Here is a 19,263-nt window from a genome sequence, read left to right as displayed (position 1 = left end):
CCTTGTTCTGTGGATTTGGATAAAAAGTTGGCAGATGAATAGTTTGGTTAAGTGCCACACTGGACACCACCTTAGGCATAAATGTTGGGTTTGTCCTCAGTAAGACCCTGTCTGGATAAAAAATGATAAAAGGTTCCACAGCCATGAGTGCCTGTAGCTCTGAAACTCGTCTTGCAGAAGTTATTGCTAGGAGCAGAGCTGTTTTCCAAGATAAAAACTTTATATCAGCAGTAGCAGCTGGTTCAAAAGGAGGCAGGGTGAGTTTTTCCAAGACATAGTTGAGGTCCCATGCAGGTACTGGTGATCTCCTTGGAGGCCTTAAATGTTTGGCTCCTCTGAGGTACTGCTTTAATAAAGGATGAGAGAAGATTGGTGGCTCTGTATTGTAATGAGTTGAAATGGCAGAGGCATGAATTTTAATAGATGAAAAAGATAGGCCTTTGTCCAACATCTCAGTTAAGTATTGCAAAATCTAAGGAATATTTGGCACAGTTGTATCAGTTCCTTGTGCCTGGTTCCAAGCACAGAATCTCTTCCATTTCTCAGCATAAGATTTTCTAGTACTAGGCCTTCTGGCTTCCAAAACGACATCCATCACAGCTTTACTGAGAGGTGCATTTTGTATGACTACATTATCTGCCATGCTGCCAGGTTTAAAGTTCTGAGTTGGCTGTGCAGGATCCGATTGTTTTGCTGGGACAGTAGATGAGGTATTTGAGTTAAGGTCCAAGCTGGGCATTGAGACAAGTTCCTTAGGATTAGATATCAGTACTGGAGGGGCCAGTCTGGACCCATCAGTATCATCTTTGGCTTCTCCTGCCTGACCTTTAGGAGTACCTTGGGGAGGAGAGGCAGTGGAGGAAAGGCATATACTGATAGGTTTTTCCAGCTGAAAGATAGGGCGTCCACTTTCAATGCTTGTCTGTGATAAGTCCTTGTGCAGAATATTTTTAGTTGGTAGTTGTGAGGGGAGGCAAATATATCTATGTCCGGGCATCCCCACTTCCTTGTTATCATGATGTAGACTTGTAGATCCAGCTGCCACTCGTGGGGATCCATGAGGTTTCTGCTTAGTTCATCTGCTAGAGTGTTTTCCTTTCTTGACAGGAATTGTGCCTGCAGATGTACTTAGTAATACAATGCTGTGTCCCACAAAGTCATGGTTAGTCTGCAAAGGGGGTAAGAATGTGTGCCCCCCTGCTTGTTTATATACCACATGACCGTGGTGTTGTCTGTCTTTATCAGTAGTTGTCCCGGATGAAGTAATTCCTTGAAGGCTGTCAGGGCATTTTGAACAGCTAGCATCTCTTTTTGATTGATATGCAGATGCATTTGGTTTGAGGACCATGTGCCCTGAATGCATCTTCCTGCCATGTGGGCCCTCCAGGCATAATCTGATGCATCCATTGTTAGTGTCTGCCTGGCCGGGGGTAATGTGAATGGCTGTCCCTTGTTCTGGTGACAAGCCTTCGCCCACCATTGAAACTCCTGTTGCAGGCAGGGAATGAGAGGAAAGTACAGTTTTGTACCAACCATAAATGTAGATGTTCGATTGTCTTCACTGCTGCAGTCATTACACTTGGGTTATCCTGCCATCAGGCGGTCCCGCAGTTGGCCAGAGTTCCAAAGTCTTGGTCCGGCGTCGGTTGCTGTCGCTTCTTCCCTGACGTCAGTGCGCCAGGGGTATATAAGATGCAGCAGACGCCATTTTCTTCATTTTTTCTTGACCCAGATGTCAGGTGCCCCCAAATAGGTAAGCAATATACATTGGTAATAACAGATACATAAAAAATTAAAACCAATTTCTTCAAATACAAGCAAATACACCAAATAGGTTGCATAGGTAGTAAGGTATAGATAAGTCCCAGGTAAGATAGTGGGGATGGAGGGTGGGTAACCTGGACTGCAGCAGTGAAGACACTTGAACATCTACATTTATGGTAGGTACAAAGCTGTACTATGTTCATCGTGTTTCACTGCTGCAGTCATTACACTCGGGTAGAATCCCAAAGCTGAGGTTGGGTGGCTGGTGCTAAAAAGCATTCGGGGTGGCTATAAGGTCCTGCAGCACTGCAGTGGCAAAGCCAGCTCTGGATTTTCAGTAAAGAAGCAGGTGGTAATGCTTGGTAAATGTATGCACTGAACTCCAAGTTGCTGCTACCAAAATATTCTTGGCAGGTACTCCTCTGAGGTAGGCAGTTGAAATGGCTGTAGCTCTGGTGGAATGAGACCTGATGTTGCTAGGTACAGGGTTTCCATGTTGTGTGTAGCAGAAACGTATGCAGTGCCCTATCCATTTAGAAATGGTCTGTTATGAAATAGCTTTTCCCTGTGATCCTGCAGCATATGCTACAAACAACTGCTCAGTTTTTCTGAAGGCTTTTGTTTTGTCCAAATAGTAGCGTAGCTGTCTGTGTATGTCCTATGTATGAAGAAGTGTCTCCCCTTTATTCTGGGGATTTGGATAAAATGTTGGCAAATGAATAGTTTGGTTTAGGGCCACACTTGATACCACCTTTGGCATAAAAGTAGGGTTTGTTCTTAAAGACACCCTGTCTTGATGAAAAATGATGAAAGGTTCCACTGCCATTAGTGCCTGTAACTCAAACTCTTCGTGCTGAAGTTATTGCCAAGAGTAGAGAATTTTTCAATGAGACATATTTTAATTCTGCTGAATTTGTTGGTTCAAAAGGAGGTAAAGTTAATTTCTCCAAGACAAAGTTGAGGTCCCAAGATGGAGTTGGAGGTCTACGGGGCGGTCTTATTTTTTAGCCACTCTGAGGTACTGTTTAAGCAAAGGATGCAAGAAAATTGGTGGATCTGTGTTGTAATGAGCAAAGATGGCAGAGGCGTGGATTTTAATGGATGAAAAAGATAGGCCTTTGTCCAGCATCTCAGTCAAATATTGTAGTATCTGAGGAATGTTGGGGACAAGAGGGTCAAGGCCTTGAACCTGGTTCCAGACACAGAATCTCTTCCACTTTTCTGAGTAGAATTTCCTGGTGCTAGGCCTCCTGGCCTCCAAAATAACATCCATCACAGCTTTAGTGAGAGGTGTAGTCTGCTTTATTAAGTAATCTGCCATGCAGCCAGGTTTAATGTTTTGAGCTGGCTGTGAAGTATCTGATTACTTTTCTGAGTCAGAAGGTGTGGAACTGGAGGTAAAATCCATGGTGGGCCCTGAGCTAAGTTCTTTAAGATTGGATACCAGTGCTGGCGTGGCCAGTCTGGGGCAATCAGGATCATGTTTGGCTTTTCTTGTCTGGCTTTTAGGAATACCTTTGAAAGGAGAGGCAGAGGTGGAAAAGCATATACTTGTAGGTTTTTCCAGCTGAATGAGAGAGCATCCACTTTCCATGCTTGTGTGGTAAGTCCTTCTGCAGAATTTCTGTAGCTGGCAATTCAGTGGGGAGGCAAACATATCTATGTCCGGGCTCCACCATTTTCATGTTATCATGCTGAATATTTGTGGATTTAATTTCCATTCGTGTGGATCCATGAAGTTTCTGCTAAAGTCGTCTGTCGGAATATTTTTCTCTCCTGGCAGGAATTGTGCTTGCAGAAGAACTTGAAAGGTTAGAGCTGTATTCCACAAGGTCATGGTTTGCCTGCAGAAGGGGTATGAATGAGTGCCCCCTTGCTTGTTTATGTACCACAATTGTGGTGTTGTCTGTCTTTAGTAGTAGCTGTCCTGGATGTAGAAGGTCCTTGAAAGCTGTTAGGGCATTTTGTACAACTAGCATCTCTTTTTGATTGATGTGAAGATGCCTTTGTTCTGCGGTCCACTTGCCCTGAATACATTTTCCTGCCATGTGTGCTCCCCAGGCATAATCCGAAGCATCTGTTGTCAGTGTCTGACTGGCTGGGGGCTGAGTGAAAGGCTGTCCCTTGTTGAGGTGACATGCCTGTGCCCACCATCGAAACTCTTGTTGTAGGCAGGGAATAAGTGGTATTACTGTTTCCAGACTGTGACAGTGTTGAGACTAGACATTCTTTAGGTACCATTGTAATTTCCTCATATGCAGTCTGGCATATGGAATTAGTAGCATGCAAGATGCCATGAACCCCAAGGCCTGAAGAAGTTTTCTTGCAGGGAGATGGGTTTTTGTTGCCATCAATTGAAAGTATTGAGTCAGTTGTCCTTGTTTGTCTGGCGTGAGATAAGCCATCTGGACCGTTGTATTTAAGCTGGCACCCAGAAATATTATCTCTTGTAAGGGCACTAGTTTTGACTTCTTTGCGTTTACTGTGTACCCTAGGCAAATTAACAAGCTTTTTACAAACGCCAGATGCTTTAGAAGAATGTCCTTGCTTTCTGCTTGAATAAGGCAGTCGTCCAAGTATGGGTATATTTGAATCCCCTTTTGTCTGCAAAATGCAATTACTGGTGCCAGGCATTTTGTGAAGACCCTGGGTGCAGTACATAAGCCAAAGGGCAGTGCAGAGAATTGGTAATGCATTGAACCTGCTAAGAATCTGAGGTATCTTCTGCAATTTTATCTGATAGGGACATGCAGGTATGCCTCCTTGAGGTCCAAAGTTATGAGCCAAGCTTTCTTGCCCAGCATGGGAAGAAGCTGCTGTAGTGTCAACATTTTGAATTTTGGAACATCCAGGTAAATATTTAGAGAAGAAAGGTCCAGAATGGGCCTCCAGGCTTTGTCCTTTCTGGGGACCAGAAAGAGTCTTGAGTAAAATCCTTGTCCTTGCTCCTGTGGTGGTACCTTTTGAATAGCTCTCATTTCCATGAGGACTGTAATTTGTTTTTGAGCCTCTGCTCATTGATTTTGTGGCAGGTTTGGCATTCCTTTTAGCCTTGGTAAAGTGTGAAAGTGGAAGCTGTAACCTTGAGATACAATATTCAGAACCCATTTGTCTTGGGTGATCATATGCCAATTGTGAGAAAAAAGTGCTAGATTTCCTCCCAAGGGGGCTGCCAAGAGGAAAGTGCTTGGCAGCTGAAGGGGGAAGTCATCTGAACTGTTTCCTATAAGGTTGCGTCTTCCCCTCCTTTTTGGGTTGATGCACCCCAATTGTCGAGGTCTGTAAGAAACTTGGGGCTGACCTCTGCCTCTTGGAAGTCTGTATCTGCCCCTTTGTGGTCTGTCTGAAACTGGAAAGGACCAATTTTTTGTAGGCCAATTTCTGCTAAATCGAGGAGGCTGAACCTGTAAGAAATCCTTCACTGTTTGCATAGATTTTGCCTTATCCTCCATTTTCTTTAATACCTCTTCTGCCTTAACTCTAAATAAAACATCCTGCTGCAAAGGTGCATCCAATAATTTTGCTTTAACATGATCAGGTAAACCTTGTTCTTTTAACCAAGCATGCCTTCGAATCACAGAGCCTGTAACTGCTGCTCTACAAGAGGCCTCTAATGAGTCAAAATAATATTGCAAAGTATGTTTTCCCACTTGTTATGCTGCATGCAATAAATCCTGTATTTCCTTATAATCAGGATGTTCTGAATTTGGAAGCATTTTTTGTTTTAATTGAGACATTAAAAATTGTTGATATTTAAGCATGTGAAACTGCCAATTTAAAGCCCTCATTGCTAAAGTTGCAGATGTGTATACTTTCTTCCCCCATCTGTCTAATGCTCTAGAATCCCTGTCAGAGGGAACTGGATTTTTAGCTGTGGAAGCCTTTACCTGTTTGGGACCCTGTGAAATGGTTTCTGGGTCAGCAAAAGGGCTTTTATAAAGAAATTTGTGAGAGTCAGGGACTCTGTAGTATCTGTCTGGTTTGACTGGAGCAGGAGGCAAAGAATCAGGATTTAAACTGGATTCAGAGTACACATCATCCACAATGTCTAACACTGGCAGAATAGCAAGGGGTCTGTGCTGAGGCAATAAAAGGAAGTCTCTGAGCCTTTTCTTGGATCCTGAGTAATCCTGGCCCTCCCAATGGAAATGCTCCCTCATGGTATGTAAAGTTTCCCCAAAAGAGTAGTCCTCTGGAGGAGAGGCTGAAGGAATAGATTCTTCAGCATCAGAATCCTCATAGGGGGGTAAAGAGTATCCCTGATCTGAAGAGGAATCCGAAGAAATGGAAACCTGGCCAGAGGAGTTATAGTCTGCATCCTGCCTAGGCCTTTTATCAGGAGGGGGATGGGAACCCCTGATCAGAGTAATTAAGTCTTTGGCCATTTTGAGCATCTGTTTCTTAGGCATAGAGGCCTGTCCAGGTGAATGTTGTACTCTCTTCTTTGTCTTTAAAGGGGTTTTAGACTTGGCAGAAGATTTGATGGTAAGTTGAGTAGGTCTGAATACACCCTCTGAAGCAGAGGGCTGCTCAGCAGCTCCGGATCACTCTGAAGGGTTAGTTTCGGTAGGCCCTAAATCTTTAGTATCCAGAGGCCCAGCCATCTCCACGTGGGAGTCGGAGGCAGACGGTGGTTCTGAGGTAGCGGTCATCAGGGGCTGAGAAGGCGTCTCGCTGAAACCCAGAGAACCGGCGACTGGGCTAGAAGAGGATTTGTCGTCAGTTCTGGACCTCGGATGCCTGTCCTTGTCTTTGCACTTTTTGTGTATCCTGGTCGTCGGTTGTTCCGACGGCATGGTATAATTGAATTTTTTGCAGAAATAATGTTGGGCAAAATCAAACCGACGTTTAATAGTGCGCTTGTTAAATCTAGCACAAAACCGACAACTAGTGACGTCGTGGTCTGGGCCTAGGCATGGGATACAGTAAGAATGAAAATCCTTATGAGGTATTTGCTTCCCACAAGAAATACAATTATTAACCTTTACTGACATCGGTCTGAGGCAAGAAAACGTTCCCCCAATGGGGTACTTAGCTTTATAGAAGACTTTGGTTCTGAAATTCGAATTGAAAATATCAGGAGTCGGCCGACCGGCACTTGTGAACTGCTTTTGCTTCAGGCACCACGCGGCAAGAAAGACTGAAGAAAATGGCATCAGCTGCATCTTATAAACCCCTGGCGCACTGACGTCAGGGAAGAAGCGTCTGCAACAGACGCCGGACCAAGACTTTGGAACTCTGGCCGACTGCAGGACTGCCTGACAGCAGGATAACCCAAGTGTAATGACTGCAGCAGTGAAACACAATGAACATTCATTGTTTCCAGGCTGTGGCAATGTTGAGTCCAAACACTTTTTAGGTACCATTGAAGTTTCCTCATATGCAGTCTTGCATATGGAATTAGTAGGATGCAGGATGCCATGAAGCCCAAAGCCTGCAGAATTTTTCTTGCAGGTAACTGGGCCTTTGTTGCCAACATTTTGAAATAGGTAGTCAGTTGCCTTTGTCTGTCTGGCGTTGAGATAAGCCATCTGGGCAGTTGTATTTAAGCTTGCACCCAGGAATATTATCTCTTGAGAGGGTACTAGTTTTGATTTCTTTTCGCTGACTGTGTACCCTAGGCATGTTAGGAGTCCTTGCACAAATGTCAGATGCTGTAGAAGAATGTCCTTGTTCTCTACTTGAATTAGACAGTCGTCCAAGTAAGGATATATTTGTATTCCTCTTTGTCTGCAGAATGCAATTACTGGTGCCAGGGACTTTGTAAAGTCCATGGGCGCAGTAGATAAGCCAAAGGGCAGTACAGAGAATTGGTAATGCATTGAGCCAACCTTGAATCTGAGGTATCTTCTGCATGACTGGCTGATTAGGACATGCAGGTATGCCTCTTTTAGGTCTAAAGTCACAAGCCAAGCATTCTTGCCCAGCATGGGCAGAAGCTGCTGCAAAGTCAACATTCTGAATTTTGGTATATCCAGGAATGTGTTCAGAATAGACAGGTCCAGTAGTGGTCTCCAGGCCTTGTCCTTTCTGGGTACCAAGAACAGTCTTGAGTAAAATCTTTGTCCCTGCTCTTGCTCTGGTACTTGTTGAATGGCCCCCATGTCCATGAGGGATGAGACTTGTTTTTGCGCCTCTGCCCATTGATTTTTTTGGCAGATCTGGCCAGCCGTTTGCTTTGGCAGGGTATGGAAATGGAACTTGTAGCCTTGTGACACTATATTTAGAACCCACTTTTCCTGGGTTATAATGTGCCAATTTTGAAAATAAAAGTGCTAATTTCCCCCCTAAGGGTGCTGCCAGGAGGTAAGTGCTTGGTACAGGCAGGGGGAAGTCATTGATACCATTTCCTGTAAGGTTGTGATTTGTCTTCTCCAACTTTGGAGGTAGAAACACCTCATTGCTTTGACCTGTATGAACCTTGCGCCTGGGATCTGCCTCTAGGGCGTCTGGATCTGCCCCTTTGTGGTCTGTCTGACACAGGAAAAGACCAATTCTTTGTAGGACAGTGTCTACTAAACCTAGGAGGCTGTACTTGTAAAAAATCTTTGACAGTTTGCATAGATTTAGCTTTGTCCTCCATTTTCTTTAACATCTCTTCTGCCTTAACACCAAACAAAGTATCATGCTGTAAAGGTGCATCTAATAATTTAACTTTGACATGATCGGGCAGATTTTGTTCCTTTAATCAAGCATGCCTCCTAATTACAGAATCCGTAACTGCGGCCCTGCAGGAGGCCTCTAAAGAATCAAAACCACATTGCAAAGTATGCTTTACAACTTGTTCAGCTGCATGCAATACATCCTGCATTTCCTTGTTTTCTGCACATTCAGAGTTTAACAACATTTTCTGTTTAAGCAATGCCATGACATGTTGCTGATATTTGAGCATAAGAAACTGACAGTTTAGGGCCCTTATAGCCAAGGTAGCAGATGTGTAAATCTTTTTTCCCCATCTATCCAGTGCCCTAGAATCCCTGTCAGAAGGGGTAGGGTTTTTTTGCAGCGGAAGCCTCAACTCCCTTCGGACCTTAAGAAATAGTTTCTGGGTCTGCAGCATGGTTTTTAAAAAGGAATTTATGCGAGTCAGGAACCCTGTAATACCTGTCAGGTTTAACACCAGCTGGAGGTAAGGAGATAAGGAGTCAAGGGTAAGGCTAGACTCGGAAAACACATTATCTACAATGTCTAACACAGGAGGGATGGCTAGTGGCTTGTGCTGAGGTAATAACAGGAAATCCCGGAGCCTCTTTTTAGACTCTGAAAAATCTTGGCTCTCCCAGTGGAAATGCTCCCTCATGGTATGTAAGGTTTCCCCAAACGGATAATCTTCAGGAGGAGAAGCTGAAGGTATGGATTCTTCAGCATCAGAATCCCCATAGGAGGGAAAAGAATATTCCTGATCAGAAGAGGAATCAGAAGAAATGGAAACCTGATCTGAAGATTCAGTCAGTCTCTTGCCTAGGCCTCTTATCTGGAGAGAGATGGGAACCCCTTATCAAGGTAATCAAGTCTTCGGCCATTTTGAGCATCTGTTTTTTGGGCATGGAGGCCTGTCCACTTGGCTCATGAGTTTGCTTCTTTGTCTTTGAAGGTGCTTTAGTCTTTGTAGTCGGTTTAATGTAAAGATGTTTGGGTCTGAATACACCCTCAGAAGCCGGTGCCCGCTCAGCGGCTCCATACCCATCTGAAGGATTAGCGTCAGAGGCTCTAATACCTTGCATTTCCAGCGGCATGGCCAAATCCAAGTGGGAGTCGGTAGCGGCCTGAGAGTCTAAAGTAGTGGTTGTCTGGGTCTGCGAAAGCACCTCACTGAGAACCAGCGAACCGGCAAATGGCTTAGGAGAAGCTTTGTCGTTGGTTTTGGGCCTTGGCTGTCTTTCTTTTACTTTGTGTTTTTTGTGAACTCCGGTAGTCAGATAGCTTTCCGACGACATTTCTGGATAATTAAATCCGTGTCCAAAGTAGTTTAAAGCAAAATCATACAGACGCTTAATAGTGCGTTGGTTAAATCTAGCACAAAACTGACAACCCAGAAAATTATGATCAGGGCCTAGGCAAGGAATACAGTAAGAATGAAAGTCCTTATGAGGTATTTGCTTCCCACAAGAAATACAATTATTAACTTTTTCTGACATTGGTTCTGGAGCAAGAAAAAAGATTCCCCAACGGGGTACTTAGCTTTATAAGAAGACTTTGGATCTGAAATTCAAACTCGAAAATCTCAGGAGTCGGCCGACCGGCACTTGCGAACTGCTTCTGCTTCGGGCACCGCGTGGCAAGAAAGACTAAAAAAAATGGTGTTGGCTGCTTCTTTTATACCCCTGACGATCTGACGTCAGGGAAGGGGTGACGACATCCGACGCAGGACCCAAGACTTTGGAATTCAGGCCGACTGAGGGCAACCTGCCAGCAGGATTACCCAAATGTAATGACTGCAACAGTGAAACACGAAGAACATCATCTGAGCTATCAGATGAATGCCCATGAAAGCTGCTATGGACCATAGTATCATGCTTTGTCTGCACAAGGGGTAAGAGTGAGTCTCTCCCTGCTTGTTGATGTTCCACATGATTGTGGTGTTGGCTGTCCTGACTAGAAGAGTACCAGGAGAGAGTAGATGCTTGAAAGCCATCAAGGCCTGCAGACTGCCATCAATTCCTTCAGGCTTATGTGCAAATTAATCTGTTGATAGCTCCAAGTTTCCTGAATGCATCTGCCCTGTAGATGTGCTCCCCAAGCGTAGTCTGAGACATCTGTGGTGAGAGTCTGGTTGGCAGGAGGTGGACAAAAAGGCAGGCCTTTGTTCTGTGAACAGGCTGTCACCCACCAAAGAAACTCCGTCTGCAGGCAGGGAATCAGAGGACGTATCAAGTCTAAATCCTGAGTGTGGTGACACCAAAGGTTCTTGAGGTACCATTGTATTTTCCTCATATGCAGTCTGGCATTTGGAATCATCAGAATACATGAAGCCATGAATCCCAGGGCTTCCAGGAATTGCTTTGCAGAGAGCTGGGTCATGCTTGCCGAAGTCTTGAAGTAATTCAAAAAATCCATTTGTTTCTCTTGAAAGAGGAATACCAACTGGGCGGCTGTGTTCAGACTCGCTCCCAGGAATACAATCTCCCTAGTGGGTACCAATTTTGACTTCTTTTCGTTGACAGTGTAGCCCAAAGAGGTGAGGAGGTTTTTTTTTTACAAAGTCCAAATCCTTTAGAAGTTGCTCTAGAGAGTTTACTTGAATAAGACAATAGTCCAAGTAAGGGTAAATTTGAATGTTTCTTTGCCTGCAAAAAGCAATGACTGGAGCCAGGCATTTTGTAAAAACTGTGGGAGCAGTAGATGAGCCAAAGAGCAGTGCAGAGAATTAGAAGTGTCACTTTCCTGCCCTGAAGCAAAGGAACTGCCTGCAGCTTTCCCTTATTGGGATTTGCAGATAAACTTCTTTAAGATCCAAATCACCAGCCAGGAATCCTTGGTCAGCATTGGCAGCAACTGCTGAAGAGTGAGCAATTTGAACTTGGGAATCACCAGAAAAGTGTTTAGATTGGACAAATCCAGAATAGGGCGCCAGGCCCCCCCTTTTTGGGAACCAAGAAAAGTCTATAGTAGAAACCCTGGCCTATCTGTAGTGCAGGAGCTGGCTCTATTGCTCCCAGGTTTAGCAAAGAAGAAACTTGTTTTTTCTGCTTCTGCCCTATGATGTGGGAAGAATATCTGGGTATTCTTGGTGGACAGGGAAGGTGTGAAAGGAGAACTTGTAGCCTTGGGATACTATTTTGAGTACCAATTTGTCGTCTGTGATGGTGGACCAGACAGCTGCAAAAATGGCTAACCTTCCCCCATCAGGAAACCCTGGACCTGTAGAGGCAGGCAGGGGAAGGCCAGAGTAATTGAGAAAGCTGGCTTTGGGAGGTAGAAGGGATAGAGTCTACTGCATCAGAATCCTCAAAAACAGGAAAAAAAGTTGAGAGTTTCCCTCTTCATCAGCAGAGTTGCTGGAAACCTCAGAGTCTGAGGCAGACAAAACTCCTGGGGACAATTCCCTAGCCCTCTTAGAAGGAGGTGGCCGAGAGCCCCTGATAAGGGTCAAGAGATCACTAGCCATTTTAATCATCTGAGACTGAGGCATTTGAGGGGAGGCAGGAGCCTACTTTTGAGAAAATTTGCAGCTGGAAGGCCTGCTCGAAAGCCGGAGGGACTCAGGAGGCCTAACCACCGCAGTAGTCTGAACCAAGGTCATCGATCTGGATCTGGTCTCCGTGCAGAGAAAAGAAGCCGATGCCTACTTAGCAGCCATGGACCCATCAAAGGTTGTGACTGGCGGAGGATTAGAAGACAAAGTGGAAGCCTGCAGTATGGAGAACTCAGAAAAGGCCTCAGTAGAGGCCTACTGCTTGACATCTGCAGACTGCAGGGGCAGTAAAAGTGCCTCACTGACTACCGCTGGGCTGACAAGTAACTTAACAGGAACGTCATCGGCTAATTTGACCCTAACTTTGTCGTGGTCTTTATCCTTGCACTTCTTAGGAACATCTGAAGTCGGGAGACCAAAAGACGCCATACCGATGAACTTAGGCCAAACTCCGAAATGCTTACATAAGATCCTAGCTCTACGGTATGCGGGTTGAAAGAAGCACAGAGATCACAGTTAGGGACGCTGTGCTCAAGACCCAAACAAGTGATACAGTAAGAATGAAAATCACGGTGCGGAATCTGTTTTCTACAGGCAAGACAGTTATTAACTTTCTCTGACATTCGTTAAAGCAAGAAAAGAGGGTCCCCAATGGGGTACTTATCTGAGGATGTCTTCAACTTTAGCAGTCGGAATACAAAAAGAAGGTAATCGGCCGACCGGCACTCATGCAAATTGCTTCTGCTTTGGGCTCCGCGGCAAGAAAGACTGAGGAAATGGTGTCGGCTGCCTTCCTTTGCAACTGACGTCAGGCTCACAACCGAAGGCAGCAGTGATATACCAAGGACTTTGGTACTCTGGACAACTGTGGGCTACTGGGAGCTAGATAACCCATTTTGTAAGGAGTGCAGCAGTGAAACACAATGAACATCTGTTGTGCAACTGCCAGGGGAATGGCCATCATGTGTGACTGCTAAAAATGTAAGAAGTCAGTCCAGCTGAAACCTGAGGGCCTCCTGGGACACCATGAGGCACTTTATGGAGGTTAATCACAGCTAATAATTGAAGACGTATTAGCAACAGGAAGGAGGTAGATTCATTAAGACCCTCTAAGGAGGTGAAGGTCTGCTACCTACAAAGTCTTTGACAAATTGTCCTCAAAAAGGAGGCCTCTATGATTCTGTTTTTGAGCTCCTCCTAAGAAAAGGAGGTAATCAACTGCACCATTCTGTACAAGTATTCATCTCAACTAATGGCTCTGTCAAGGGAAGCAGTATTTCAGAAGTGTAGGAAGACGCATGGTATCTCACCAGTGAGTGAAGACCACAAATAAGATCTTTGCAAAGATCCTACCAGAGTTTAGATTCTAGGAGCAAAGTTTATCCAGCACCCTCTTCTAAAGGTGGGCCTGAAAAAGGTCTAAGTGATGTAAATAATTAAGTGTCCTGAGCCCCAAGGTGGCAGAAGGTAAAGCCCGTTTCCCCTCCCTTCCAATGTTGTACTCCTTCTCTGCAGGCAAAGTAGCAAAATGTTTTGTCTCTCTGATCTGTTTTACAATGAAAATATCACACTGTACTCTACCCTCGAATGATTACCAAGTTCACCTACTCACTGATGCATAGCTTGTAAAGGGCTATGAACATTTTCCAAGGTCATATAGAGAACTTGTCTCCTCGGGGTGCTGTGACAGCATCCCTAACAGTTGACTCAAATGGCAATAGTCCAATTTCTTCCCCATATCTCCAGCAGATGATGTTTGGGCTGACTGCCATTCTACAGCGCGCATCAAATTGCAGGCATCTCCAGAAAATTGGAAAAGCAGCATCCACAGGATAAAAAAGGAAAAGGATGAACTTTATCACTGTTCATCTCACACAAACAGCAGTGCTGAGAGTCTCTGAACGCTCATAACACCTAGCTGATTATGAAGTACCATGACAACTATCCAAGGCTGACAGCTCTTCCTGGAAAAACATTTGACAAGGGCAGTACTACGCATCGGATGATCAGGAACAAAACTCTGATGTCAGCTAGCCAAAGACAATACAAGGGAAAAGACAGGTTGGAAGCAAGCTTAAGTCCTACCACACAAATGATGTTTTCATGCATTTCCAACACAAACTCCCACCAAACATGAAACAGACACTATGTCTTGCCATAAGATGAAAGAGGGATAAGACATTACTTATGCCTGACTTGGGAGTAGATTAGGCAGATGTAAAACATCCCAAAGCAATAATATGATAATTTCTCAGTTGACCTGGACAAATTTCACTTAATCAGTATAAACACCACAATGGAATCTCGTGAAGAGAGGCTGCTGACATAATGGGAGTAAACTTGTCAACAAAACGTAAAGAAATAAATACATAATTAGATACAGTTTTATGTAGTATAAGCAGACTGATGCTTATGAACAGTGGCTTGCTGGCCCAAAGGGTCATAAAGGTTGGCCCCAGAAAGACAGCCTCTGGTACCAAGTACCCTGACCCATCACAAGATGACTCAAAGGTCCAATCTACAGCATCAGACAAGCCAACACCAGAATCCAGCCAATCACCCCATAGAGCAATACAAGCACCTCAAAAAATACCACCTCCATTAAGAAACTAGTGTGTGCCACTCCAAACTCAAAAGTCCTCCAGACAAGAGGAGGACTGCTTTGGGCTGCAACCTTTACCAGGTAAGGCTAAGCTCCCAACCTAATGGTTCTACAGAGCAGATGGACACCAAACGTGCCCCAAGGAAATCTGGGCCAGGACCTGGCATCTGAATGCTTGTTCTTGTGATAATGCTGTAACATATGCCTGCAGTGGTAGAGTGCATCTTTCCTGACAGTTTCCACAACAGATCTCGACTGATACTGACTTTGTTAGGTAAGCTAGCATCTTGTCACACTTTCAATGCCTCACTGCTGCATAGTACCGCTAGTACTCAAGGCAGTTATTAAAAATGAGTTTGTTCCCAAGACAATACAGACAATGCTGGTATGGGTCTTAACCGGCAATAAGATAACCCCTTATGACCTGACGATATGACAATGCAAGGCCTAACTGAAGGCAGAAAAGATGTACCTTCACAGTCCACAAGCAACATAAAAGAACTTGCAAGTCTGAGAATAAGTTTACTTGTTTAGCCTGCAAGTTATATCATGGTACAAATCAGCGAAGTGCACGCATCTTCCCAAAGTTACAGATGTGTCAAGAATGTACATTAATATATGTTCAAGTAAGATCACTATTGCAGTCATCCTTACTCTTAGTTATGCCACAGAAGGCTCCATATTTCAGATTAACTTTCAGAGCTGTGCATCCTTCCCCTCTCAGACAATCAGCATGCTTGGACATCAGCAAGTACTCCATACAATGCCAATATATGTCTGCAAAAGCTTCCAATCTTTCCCATCCATAGGATAACTGACAGGTGCCTGAACCAGACCCCAGGCCTACTCGTACTATTCTCTGGGCTAAGGAGGCTACACAGCGATGCCCCTACAACACCAGATTGTGGACAAAAGACCATCTAAAACGTGAAACCTGCTAGGAGTAGCACATCTTGAAGAAACTAGAGATCTCATCCATTCGTTCAGTGTACAGGACAGGAAGAGGATATAGAAAAAAAAAGGACTATGGGAAAAGAGGGGAGGAAAACCTGACCGCAACCGTGATCATACTTGCACATGTACTATTTTGGGAAGTTCTTAAAGATGCATTAAATTCACTGTATGAATTACTGCTGCAATCATTAGCTACTACTGGGAAGATTCACAGATTTCTAAACATTTTTATTACTTTAGCATGTGCTTAATGTTTTGTTATTTATAATACACACTTGTATGGACAGCTTTTTAGTCTTTATTAAAATCATCCAATTTTTATCAGTGACATTGGTATATGTTAAGAGAAAAGAAAAATCACAGCAACTTTTCCACTGTTAACTGTTATGCCACATACACATTTACTTTAATAATTTTCATTCAATTTGTTACATAAATTGTTCAATCCCTGCCTTCCCTTAAATCTCACCCCCCCCAAACATTATTTTGCATATACTTTTCCCACAATTTTCACTTCTTTGTAATTTGCTTCTTCCCATTTTTCTAAAGATCTTGCCTTCAGTTTATCTCCTTTATGATATTCACTGCTTCTATTACATTTGGTTTGAATTTTGATTTCCATTTCCTAGTAAAAGCTTGACTGGCAAGCCAACAGCATTAAGCTTAGCAAGGCTTTACTATGTCAAAGCAATTCAGATCCTATATCCCAATCCAAAACAATTTCCTTAATTATAAACATTGCACCCCCTAACTTTCTGACAAAGTACTCTGTTAGGAACTTTTAGAAACTGCCAACTCATTACATTTCCAAAAATATGATCAAATTACTCCACTTTTTCCCTATCACACAGCCAGCATTTGCTGTCTGTCAAAAAGAAAAATCGCTGGTTTAGTTGGGATATTAAAATACCCATATAAGCTCTTCCATGCAAAAATCCTAACTCTTATGAACTTTTTGGCATACCTGAGTGACATTCAGATGTCACCTCCCAGACCGCTCCTTTGTAAACTGCCTATCCATTCTCTTTTCCCAATTTTTCTAAGCTCCTCTGTGATTATTAAAGTTATAATGCAATTTTATATGCCCATTACTTCTTTAACAGCAACTTCTGTTCTAGATGGAGCTACAAACCATACCGGAGCGTTTTTTTTCACATAACACTCCTTAACCTCTTCATCATCGACTACACTGAATTATTAATCACTGGTAGGAAAGGTAGTCTCTAACCTGCAGTCCAAACTTCTGCCCAGTCTCAGTAAAACTCTAATACTTGGGTTACCCTGCAAGGGTAACTGAATGTTCTGCAGGTGTACCAAAGGTAAAAAACTTCTTGATGCACTGTGCATCTGGCATATGACTTTAGCCTGCAGGTGCAGGGGAAACACACAGACATTTGGGCATGAGATCCTCAGAACTATCTTGTTTCAGGACGACTCTGGAGAAAGCCCGAGTGCACCAAGAAAAATCATGTCAAACTAAGAGGGAGAGAAGATAACTGCCCCCATCAGCCCACAAAGCACAGGTAAAAAGACAAGATGGATAAAGGAGGGAAGGAAGCAATACTGCAATTGTGAACAGTAGGACATCTACTGTAACTGCAAGTTTTTATACAACTGTACTTACTATGTGCTCCTTTAGATCACTGCTGCAGTATTCCAATTCTTGGGGGTGATTCCAAAAGCTAACAGTTATTGAGGGTGGAAGGACTGGGTAAAGGAGTGCTGTCTACCAGTCCTAACAGGATAAATATAGTGAAGGCAGTCCTACATCTGGAAAATGCAGGGACTTTGCAATACTTAATATAAGTGTGTACAGAAACCCAAGTGGCAGCCTGCAGGAAATATCTGGAAACAATCCCTCTGAAGAAGGCACTGGAAGAGAAGGCTGCTCTAGTGGACTAAGACCCCACTCTCGTTGACAGGGTCTTACAATGGAAAGTGTAAGAATGAGATTGACTTGGAAATCCAGTTGGAGATGGCCCTTAAGGAAGCACTGTCTTTATGAAAGATAAGCAAGGGTGGAAATGTCATCAGGGCTTGCAATCCAAACTATTCAGGCAGAGAACAGCAACCAGCAGAAATGTTTTCCAGGTAAAGAATTTTATTGAATCTGAAGCTGCTGGCTCAACAGGTGGCAAAGTACGTTTTCCCAAAACAAAGTTCAGATCCTCGAGAAAGGGTACAGCTTTCCTAGGAAGCTTCTGGTGAAGGATGCCTTTTAGAAAATGTTTTAACTCAATAATGGAGAATAACAATGGACTTAAAGGCAGGCAAGCAGAAATAGCAGAGAAGTAGGACTTGATGGAGAAATAGTCCAGCCCACTTTTGAGTAACTCATAACAGTGAACACACCCATCTAACAGGGATCCTCATTCTTCCAGTGACACCATATTGAAAAACTTTTCCATTTGGAGATGCAAAATTTCTAGAGGTAGGTTTTCTTGTCTGGTGGAGTACTTGAAGCACATCTTCTAAACACTACTGTCTGAAATGCATGAAGATTCTACTACCCAGAGTCAGGCTGAAAGCTTACAGGTTGATGTGAATCAGAGTCTCCTTGTTTTGTGCAAGTCCTCTTTGTGGGACAATGTGGAGTGAATGCCCCTAGCCAAATGGAGTAGAAGCCAGAACCAGTGCTACCTAGGCCAAAAGGGAGTCACTAGCAAGATTCTGGGCTTGTTCCTCTGAACCTTCAGGAGAACACTTAGGATTAGGGTGAAGGGGGGTGGAGACACAACATCCATCCCCTAGGTCTGGTGACAAGAGGTCCTGGTGCAGAACAGTGAGTTGTCTGTTCTGGCTGGAAGCAAAGAGATCCAACTGAGGCATACCACTTGGGGGGGGGGGGGGCTGGGCTCCAAAGGTGAGAGCACCTGTACAGCTTGGAGAAGAGCATTCATCTCCTTTACATTAATGTGTTCATTTACCTCTCTGGGGACCAATTTTCTGAGGACTCTTGTGGAGCCTGTCCACGTACCTCAGGCCAAGCAGGTTATGTCGGCATGGAGGTGTTAGGTATATACAGAAAGAAGGAAGGGAATTCCTGTATTGAGCTGAACCTGACAGATCAAACATAGCAGAATCACCTTCAGAAAAGGTAAGAGAAAATTTGGAGGTCCAGACAGTGACAGTGTTAAGACCAAAGGGATTTAAAAGTACAACTGGATCTTCGTGCGTAATGTGGCATAAGTCACCATTGGAATTGTGGCTGCTGTGTACCCTAAAATTCTTATAATTTTTGGGTGCTAGTAGCAGAGTTAAACAGTCAGGAAAATTTTCGGGGATTCTAAAACTGTCCCCTCAAAGGAAAACAGTGAAATTCTGATTTTGCTGAACACTTCTAGAAGCCTCTGTATCTGTATTGGTTTCTATGAGAAGGCTGTTCTAATGGGAACAGCTGGCCTTTCTTGACCTATAGGCTTCAGACACTGGTCTGGTCATGAGATGGTGGGAGGCTTCACTCCAACAGCAGAAACAGTATGCCATTTTGTTACCTTCTTCACCTACAGCCCAAACAAGAATAAGCTACTCCGTGGTACAAAAAGCAATCTATGAAATTACAATATCTGAGCTAGGTTAGATAAAAAATGGTAATGCAAGATTCAGCAGTTCATGATGCTTCATCAATAGTCTCACAGACGGGTTAGACACCAAAGCCCAAGATAGCCATGGGGATACTAGGATTCAATGCAGGCTCCCATGGTGCAATTTAGCAACAATCTTTTTTCACACAGGTCACACAGAAAACAGGTCATAACTCATAACTAGTCCCTACAAAGAAGGTTCCTGACATATGCATATGTTTTCC

At 43.8% G+C, this 19,263-nt stretch overlaps 1 protein-coding gene across 1 annotated transcript in view; it reads right to left on the bottom strand.

The window, feature by feature from the left end:
- Positions 1-19,263, bottom strand: part of SUPT6H (SPT6 homolog, histone chaperone and transcription elongation factor) — a 2,620,423-nt gene that overhangs the window by 2,018,783 nt on the left and 582,377 nt on the right. The window lies entirely within an intron of this gene.

This window comes from Protopterus annectens, chromosome 13.part0 (genome assembly GCF_019279795.1).
Source record: "Protopterus annectens isolate FY-2018-M chromosome 13.part0, PAN1.0, whole genome shotgun sequence".
NCBI classification, from domain to species: domain Eukaryota; kingdom Metazoa; phylum Chordata; order Ceratodontiformes; family Protopteridae; genus Protopterus; species Protopterus annectens.
Note: the sequence above shows the minus strand (reverse complement) of the source record. Positions and strands in the feature narration are given on the sequence as shown.